Here is an 8,464-nt window from a genome sequence, read left to right as displayed (position 1 = left end):
CCTCCCCTCCTCAAGTCCCACCCTTTTCAGGCACTACCCTCAGAATCTCCAGGTATGTCTCAACCCAGATCTGGGAACCCTAAAATAAACTGTAATTCCAGGAGATCTCCAGGTCCCCAGAGGTTGGCATCTGTATTGATGCCATGGCATTATTTCCACCCACTCAACCAGAAATGATGCCATGGTATCACACTGATGCCCTGATTTTTCCTCCCACTACTCCACAGAGCAAAGCAAGAGCCATAGTGCATGAGTGGGTAGTTACCCTCCGCAGCCGGTAATCTGATAAGACTACATGGCATTCATAGGTGTGTCTTTGTGCTGCTGCTCACCTGTTACCTGAGTGTAGTCTCCTGTATAGTGAAACGGCCCCCTCCCCATCTATGTCTTTGTGCCAAAAGTATTATTTTTAAGAGGAAGTGTTTAATTAATTAGTAGAAGTTCATCTGAAACTATGTTCGGAGATAGGTGAAAGGTTGTACAGCACATTTTCCCAGTTGCCTTGAATTCCAAGGACCAGAAAATTTCAGGTACCAGAAAACACTGTGAATTCCATATCTGCCCATCCAGTATAGGTGCCGAATCCGAGCAATATCAAGAAGCAACAAATTAACATGTGCTGGGAATATTTCCTATATAAGGTTTTCATCCCATTACTTCTCAGAGCTGCGGGTCCTGAAAACAGTCTATTGTTTTGGGGGGAAATCTTCAGATTTCAAGCCACTCTCCTGCTTGTTCCACACTGGGCAAGAACTGAGCTGAGTTTCCTAAAAACCAAAAGAAAATATATTAGGTAATTTAAGAAATCTTAGCAAGGGTGCTACTAGACTTTTGCTCTTTTCTACTGCTACAGACAAATAAAGCTACCCACCTTACGGAATCTTAGAAATAGATATGTAATTCAGGGTTTTTAGGGAAGAGGTTTCATTATGTCTAAGCAGTCTTTCAGGACAGAAGAACCTGTAAGTTATGAGGAAAGTACCAGAAGGATTGTTGGCAAAGGCTGCTACGTAGGTCCTTGAGAGTCCATGACTCTGCATTTCTGAAGTAAAATTTACACATCATTGACTATTATGCTATTGTAATTAGTCACCTCCTGGACCTGAGGTGAATTATTACAACAGTGTAATAGCCAATCATGTGTGGACCCTACCCAGATTTGGGAGCCTTCTCTTTTTGTGCGTGTCATACTTTTAAAGACACTTTTATACAGCCAGCCAAATCTGTTAATGTGTTCATTTTTTCATTCTACATGGTAAGAGTGTTTGTGTAAACGCTTCTCCATGTGTGATTTTAAAAACTGTGGAATTCTAAGTGACAGACAGATTTTTTTTTTTTAATAGAAGTCCACTGCATGAGGCCAGGAAAGCGAAATTAGGAATGGGATTCCTCGTGCTTGTTTTGTTCCACACAGTGCCACTAAACGAAGGTTTTTATCACAGAGTGTCAATTGTTTCTGAACTGAAACAGGCTTTTCATGGCCAAATCCAAGAGCAAACTCTGACATCTGGAAAGCTGATCACTAAGCTACAGCTGAAGCTCCAGGGAGAGTAGTTCCTAAACACTCCTGTGTAAAATGCCAGCATCCTTTCAAAGGAGACCGTTGTGAAAAGGGACAGGAAATGGAAGCAAAGGTGTATTACCTCAGAAACATCTCTAGACCTGCTGAGGTACCAGACGACCAACATCCTCCAGGTCTTTTGGAACAGAGCCTAGTCGCTTTTTGCTTTACTAACCAAAGTGACACATGAGCCTTAATTGCCTCAGAAGGTGCTCCATTCTGCTCTCCTCACACAGGGCTGGTAATGGAGCCTTTTGTAGCTCTTGGCATTGGAAAATAAAGTTTACTCATGGAGCAAAAATTTCTGCACGCTGTTAAGCGCCGAGAAATCCGCTCACGATTAATCAGCTAATGTTTTCACAGCCCTTTTCTTCTCCGTTTCATTTTTTTTTCCCCTCCAGGAGATGTGAAGCACGATACCAGTGATAAGTGTTTTTTTAATGTTTAATTATTTTCTTATTTATGGCGCAAAAGGACTCGGGGCTGCTGTCTAACTGATTGCATCATTGTTAGCCAACCATTGTGGGAGAGCACCTCAAGAGTAGTACAGCAAATGCCAGACATACAAGTTCCTCACACCTGAGGCGGTTTCCTCTCAGGTACCTACCAGAGCTTTATTAGTTCAGAAAATGGCAAGTTCCCAGGTGGATTCCCACCAGCAAAAACGAAATGGTTATTACAATCCTGGCAAAGGCTAGTCAGTGACGTCAAAGGAATTTTGGAAAGCTGCTTGAAAAACATTTGCTGGAGAGACATAAGTACATTGTTTAATGCTAGGTGAAAAGGGACTCTGGGCATGAACCTTGTTCTTTACTCCTCTCCTTGCATTGAATCAAGGGGTCCCCAACTTGATGTCCTTGCCCAACAACAACTTTTCTGGGACCCACCACATAGCTTTAGATAAGTGAAGTATATGCCCAACAGGCAGGGCTTTTTCTGTAGCAGGAACTCCTTTACATTTTAGGCCACACACCCCTGATATAGCCAATCGTCCTGGAGCTTACAGTAGGCCCTGTAATAAGAGCCCTGTAAGCTCCATGAGGATTGGCTACATCAGGAGTGCGTGGCCTAATATGCAAAGCAACTCCTGCTACAAAAAAAAAGCCCTGCCAGCAGGGCTTCTGATTGGCCATTGGTTGACAGTGCATATTTTTATCAAGTTGTTTCAGCAGCAACTGCCACCACAGCACAAAGATCTTCACTGCATGACTTAAAGATAAGTTGTGTTTATGCAAAACAAAAAACAAAAACCCACAATGTGTTCATGTTAAAAGGCATCCCATTAAACAGAGCTTCTGCCTGAAACACTGAAGTGTTACTATTAGAATTATGTATAACCTCCCTCCCTCACATTTTGTGGTTGGCTCTGCCTCTTGTGGCAGCCATTTTGTAGGTTGGAACCACCTCCCGTGGCAGCCATTTTGTGGTAGTGCCCATCATCCTGTGCCAGAAAAGCAAAAGATACCCACAGGCTCAGAAAGTAGGAGACCCTGCTACAGATGCTGACTTGCTAAGGCCAAAAGGGCAGCTAAATTCATGGGAAGATTTTGAGAATTTGAAAGTATGCATAATTTGCTCAACACCTGAGTCGCTCCAGGCAGAGGGGATCTCCCACAGTCTGGAAAAAAGTCCCCCTGCCAGTCAGCTGATCAGTAGTAGGTAGCAGTGGGCAACAGGAATAGGGCCCAGAGGCTTGCAACACCACCTGCAATATCTCCATGTATTTCTCAATCCAGAGATGGCAGACCTACATCCACTGCAGTTCTTTGGCACATTGGGGGGGGGGGGGTGGTGGTTAGGAATGGACCAGTTGGTGCCAGGTAGAAGACTAAGGAAGAGGAAGACCATCTTCAGCCAAAAGCCAAGTTCCATTGTATGAGCTGGGTGCTACCTAGGCCAGCATTTGATTCTCTATTGTCACCTTTTCAGATAAGCCCATCTAATCTTAAGTGTTCCCCACCCAGTAATCACTTCTATTCTTCTTCCCAACTGTCACTTTGGAGCCTGCCCCACGGCCTGTTTCAATGTGAAAGTTCTTTCAGGTACACAGGACCCAGGCAAGCTCATTGGTCAAGAGCAGGTACCCAATTGGGCGCCACCAAGGAACTTTCTATTGGCTCTGCAATAGTCCAGCATTCCTGGTCACTGCAGAGCCTCCCCCTTCTCCTCCCTCATACCTCCCAGCCCCTGAGGGTCTAAGGTAATCTATTTAACCTCTGACCCAACTCCACTCATGTGTGCATCTAGCAGTACCCCAGTTCCGCTGTCTAGATCCATCCCCAATTCTGGCCACAGTTTTGGGTCCATTTCCCCTGTCCTCTTACGTCACCATTGGAGAGCCAGTTTGGTGTAGTGGTTAAGTGTGCGGACTCTTATCTGGGAGAACCGGGTTTGATTCCCCACTCCTCCACTTGCACCTGCTGAAATGGCCTTGGGTCAGCCATAGCTCTGGCAGAGGTTGTCCTTGAAAGGGCAGCTGCTGTGAGAGCCCTCTCCAGCCCCACCCACCTCACAGGGTGTCTGTTGTGGGGGAGGAAGGTAAAGGAGATTGTGAGCCGCTCTGAGACTCTTCGGAGTGGAGGGCGGGATATAAATCCAATATCTTCTTCTTCTTCTTCTTCTTGAAGACTACGATAGGTAAATATCACCCTGTTTGTCTACCCATGTGTACCTCTATATCTCTCTATATATATTTCCTAGGACTGTATGTATGATTGTATGAGTATTTTATCTTGTATGGAAGACTATATTTTTCTTAATAAATTATAATTGGTTTTACTAAAAAAAAAAAAAAAAAAGGAATGGACCAGTTAGGTTTTTGCTCTGGGAATTCTTACCGATAAGGAAGAGGGTAGTCTAGCATTTGGGCCTAGGGGGCCAGTTGGAAGCTGATCCTGTGAATTTAGGCAGATCATGAGGAGGGCGAGAAGGATTGCATAAGTAATAATAATAATAATAACAACATTTAATTTATACACCGCCCTCCCCGCCGAAGCAGGCTCAGGGCGGTTCACAACATAATATAAAATACAAAGGTTACATAATAAAACAAGATTCTACAACGTTATAATTGCCTAAATATTCTCTTAAAATCATTACGATCGTACTCAGTGCTACATTTTCAAAATTGTCGATCTTACTCATTTAACGACGGTACAGCTGGACCTGTATTAAGAAAAGGCCAGCTGAAAGAGGGTAGTCTTGCAGGCCCTGAGGAACTGGGCAAGACTAGTGCTTAGTTCTCATGGCCCTTTCTTACACATCCAGGAAAATGCTGTTTGCCACTGTGGGGTCAGGAAGCGATTTTTATTCCCGGCCAGTTCTGCCAGGGATCTTGGAGGCTTTTTGCCATCTTATGGGCATGGAACAGGGGTCACTGGGTGGAGGGAGGGAGGTATTTGTAAATTTCCGGCATTATGCAGGGGGTTGGACTAGATGACCCTAGAGATCCCTTCCATGATTCTACATTAGGAGAATGAGCTTTTGCTGTAGCTTCTGCCCTGAGATCCACCACAAACAGGATCACTCTACCTCCAAGAGCACCTTGGTTTCTGAGCTCCATCCTCAAATATCCCTAGACCACTGGATTCTACCTTGGGCTTGCTATAATTGGCTGGCGGTGGATTTTTTTTTCCTGTCAAAAGCTGCCCAACCTAATAGGTTTGCCAGCCTCCTAGTGGTGGCTGATCTCCTGGAATTACAAGTAATCTCCAGACAACCAAGAGAAGTTCTTCTGGAGAAAATGGCTGCTTTGGAGGGTGGACTCTATGGCATTATACCCTGCTGATGTCCCTACCTTCTCCAAGCCATGCCTTCCAGTTTGTAGTCGTCAAGTGGTTAAGAGAGCCAGTTTGGTGTAGTGGTTAAGTGTGCAGACTCTTATCTGGGAGAACCAGGTTTGATTCCCCACTCTTCCACTTGCAGCTGCTGGAATGGCCTTGAGTTAGCCATGGATCTGGCAGAGTTGTCCTTGAAAGGGCAGCTGCTGTGAGAGCCCTCTCCAGCCCCACCCACCTCACAGGGTGTCTTGTTGTGGGGGGAGAAGATAGAAGAGATTGTAAGCCGCTCTGAATCTCTGATTCAGAGAGAAGGCTGGGGTATAAATCTGCAGTTTTCTTCTTCTTCTTCCCCAGGGTCTACCCCAAGAAATGCCCAGGTTGTTCCCAAACCACAGTGTCAGCCCTATACCCTAGTGACCCCCAGCATCTAAACTTCTTGAAAGGAACTACAATAAATCTCATGCTTGAAACTACATGAAAACTATATGATCAGGTGCAAAGGCTTTAGTCTTAGTTTTGTAGTAGGGATTTAGCAAATAAGGTTAGTTTCAGTAGAGTAGCCGTGTTGACCTTCATTAGAAGAGCTGGATTTGAGTCCTTAGAAACCAACAAGATTTCCAGGGTACCAGCTTTCAAGAGTCAAAGCTCCCTGCATCAGATGCCTGTCAGGATAGTATAATGGAATAAAACTATTCTTTTTCTTATTGCGCCAATCTTTTTTTTAATTCTTTCACTTCTTTCATAACACCCTGCCAACTGATTGTAAGAGATTCTGAAAATGGCTTAACTGAGACTGATTTCCTGAACTGGTGTGATGGATTTTTAGAACTGGAGGAAAATTGGAATAATTTGGCTGTAGTGCTCAAGTGCAGATAAAGCAAGTCAGGCCTAAGTTGGCAGGAGACACAAAGCATGCGGCAGTTTCAAAAGACGGCCGGATGATCTCCTAAAGCAAGGGTGTCAAACTCATACGTTAAGAGGGCCAGATCTGACATAAATGAGATCTTGTCAGGCTGGGCCATGTTGGGCAGGGCCATATGTGTACCTATTTAAGATTATATAACAGAGATATAAACTTTATAAAGGACACACATAAACACAATTAAACTTTAAAAAAAAAACTTAAAACATGGTTAAAACATTAACAATTGTTGGTCTTAAAGGTGCTTTCTTTGTATTTCTCCCATGGGATCCAGAGAAATGGGCAAAGGAAGCTCTGGTTCCTTCCTTCCCCAGGGGACCAGGATGGGGAGGAGCCTCAGCCAATAGAAGGAAGAGAGGCTTGGATCAGTAGCTCTGCTGTGCAAATGTGATAGCTTGGAAAAGCAAGCTCTTCCTCCCTCCCTTCCTCCCCAAGGGAGGAGCCTCAGCCAGTGCAGAAAATAGAGGTTTTGCTCTGTAGCTCCTGTGCGATTGAGCAAGCCTTGCAAAGCAAGCTGTTACACAGAAGGAAGCAAGAGAGAGAGAGGTGGAAGCAGATGACAGCCAGATCCTCGGGGGCCTGGTAGGAGCCCTCTGGGGGCCAGATTCGGCCTCAGAGCCAGAGGTTGGACACCCCTGTCCTGAAGCGTGGGTCCCCAACCTTTTTGAGCCTGCAAGTACCTTTGGAATTCTGACACAGGGCGGTGGGCACAGCAACAAAATAACTACCACGGGAGGTAGAGCATTACGGTTAGGGCCGCAACAAAATTGGTCAGGTAGAGCATTATGGTCAGTGGGGCAAAATTCAGGGCGGCCAAGTTGCTAGAGGGTCCCTGAAGCCAGAGACATGCTATATTCACACCTAAGGAAGTGACATCATCAATCCAGCAAACTCTATGGTAAAAATGATTTCTACTAAAGAGATTTTGCTGAAATACCAGAGCATTGTCCAGACATCGCTGGGGTGATGGTGTTGTTGGCTGTGATGCGGCTGGCAACATAACCTGGGCCTTCCTCTTCCCCCAGGGAAGTCCCCCTGCCAACCAGCCTCAGCAGGAGCTTGGGGGGCAGGGGCTGGTAAGCACACAAACGCACACATACACACAGAGAAGCCCAAATGCAAGGGATGAAAGGACTGGGAAAGAGAAGGGTTGTCAAGTCTCCTGTGGCCTCTGGCAGGGGTGCGCAGGGCGCAATGACATTACTCGGAAGTGATAGGGTTGCCAAGTCCAATTAAAGAAATATCTGGGGGCGGAGCCAAGAGATGTTGGGGGTGGAGCCAGGAGACATTGGGGGTGGAGCCAGGAACAAGGGTGTGACAAGCATAATTGAACTCCAAGGGAGTTCTGGCCATCACATTTAAAGGGGCAGCACACCTTTTAAAACGCCTTCCTTCCATAGGAAATAATGGATAGGGGCACCATATTTTGGGGCTCATAGAATTGGACCCCCTGGTCCAATCGTTTTGAAACTTGGGGGGTATTTTGGGGAGAGGCACTAGATACTATACTAAAAATTTGGTGTCTCTACCCCCAAAAATAGCCCCCCCTAGAGCCCCTAATACCCGCGGATCAATTCCCCATTATTCCCTATGGGAATCGTTGTCCATAGGGAATAATAGAGTGCCCAGTAGACATTTCCCTACCCCCCCACACACACTTTCTAAAGCAGGGGGAAGGGCCTCCAAACCAGGGGGTCCCCTGCCCCCTCCCCCTCTCTCACACACACAAATACTTACTGGCTCTTGTTCCTGCAGAATATTCCTGCTTGCTCTGAAAACGAAACCAAAAGAAAGGGAGGGGCCTGTCAGAACTTGTAACTTTATTATTGCTAGCTTAATGTAGAACCAGTATAATTGATGGTTGGCAAGTATGCATAGAGTGGACCTGAGCGTTGAACCAGACCGACCCCATATTGTAACCTTTCTTAACCTGAAGTGCCTGAGTAGTAGTTAACCCTGCCCCGATGGTATCCAAAGTATTTGGGGGCTGTAGACTGAATAATGTTGTATCTCTGTACTTTCTCACACTGACACCCTTTGAAGCCGAATCGTGTGGCCTTCAGAGTAAGGAGGCAACGTCTTTGCTGATAGCACTGGTGGGAAGACAGATGTGCCTGTAACGGTGTGAATTAGAGCTTTGTGGGTTGTTTGTTTTACTATATAAAACTGGGCCAGTGCTGGCTCTCGCCATCACTGTTATCT

General features: G+C 45.7%; 1 long non-coding RNA gene across 1 annotated transcript; it reads right to left on the bottom strand.

Annotated features, from left to right (window-relative positions):
- Positions 1-403: 403 nt before the first annotated feature.
- Positions 404-8,065, bottom strand: LOC132573410 (uncharacterized). Its single transcript, XR_009555542.1, has 2 exons — positions 8,000-8,065; positions 404-767 (listed from the first exon to the last, which is right to left on the bottom strand). It is a non-coding gene; the product is annotated as an uncharacterized LOC132573410 (long non-coding RNA).
- Between the last annotated feature and the right edge of the window lie 399 nt (positions 8,066-8,464).

Source organism: Heteronotia binoei, chromosome 6 (assembly GCF_032191835.1).
Source record: "Heteronotia binoei isolate CCM8104 ecotype False Entrance Well chromosome 6, APGP_CSIRO_Hbin_v1, whole genome shotgun sequence".
Lineage (NCBI taxonomy): Eukaryota > Metazoa > Chordata > Lepidosauria > Squamata > Gekkonidae > Heteronotia > Heteronotia binoei.
This window is presented reverse-complemented; position numbering and strand designations above follow the sequence as displayed.